A 227-nucleotide genomic window follows, 5' to 3' on the forward strand; every position below is an offset into this window, starting at 1 on the left:
AACCTCAGCATCACATAAAGACAGAACCTCAGCATCACACGAAGACAGAACCTCAGCATCACATAAAGACAGAACCTCAGCATCACATAAAGACAGAACCTCAGCATCACATAAAGACAGAACCTCAGCATCACATAAAGACAGAACCTCAGCATCACACGAGGACAGAACCTCAGCATCACATAAAGACAGAACCTCAGCATCACATAAAGACAGAACCTCAGCAT

The sequence above is a fragment of the Telmatherina bonti genome (genome assembly GCF_933228915.1).
Source record: "Telmatherina bonti genome assembly, chromosome: 13".
NCBI classification, from domain to species: domain Eukaryota; kingdom Metazoa; phylum Chordata; class Actinopteri; order Atheriniformes; family Telmatherinidae; genus Telmatherina; species Telmatherina bonti.